This window comes from Corvus brachyrhynchos, unplaced genomic scaffold, assembly GCF_000691975.1.
Source record: "Corvus brachyrhynchos isolate BGI_N302 unplaced genomic scaffold, ASM69197v1 scaffold3, whole genome shotgun sequence".
NCBI classification, from domain to species: Eukaryota; Metazoa; Chordata; class Aves; order Passeriformes; family Corvidae; genus Corvus; species Corvus brachyrhynchos.
In genome coordinates this window covers 11,447,103-11,447,386 of record NW_008237619.1, presented here as the reverse complement: position 1 = coordinate 11,447,386, position 284 = coordinate 11,447,103, and positions in this window count along the sequence as shown.

The window sequence follows — 284 nt, the reverse complement described above, 5'->3', positions numbered from 1 at the left end:
ATAAAGCAGTGAGAAGCAGGAACCCTGAAAGGAGGAAAGGAGAAGCGGAATAATAGAGACAAGACGAGCTGCCCAGGAAACTGCCACGGCAAAACAATCACTTGCGACAAAACAAAGATTACGTAAGAAAACAGGTTTGAGGCTGCTGACACAGCAGTGAACTTCCCTCAGGACAGGCACGTGTGTTCCCTGTCCCACAGTCCCCCTCCTGCCGCCCCCTGCCCTGCACCTACGGCGCCGGGAGGACGAAGCCGCAGGCAGCGGGGCCCTGCGTCCCGCACAAC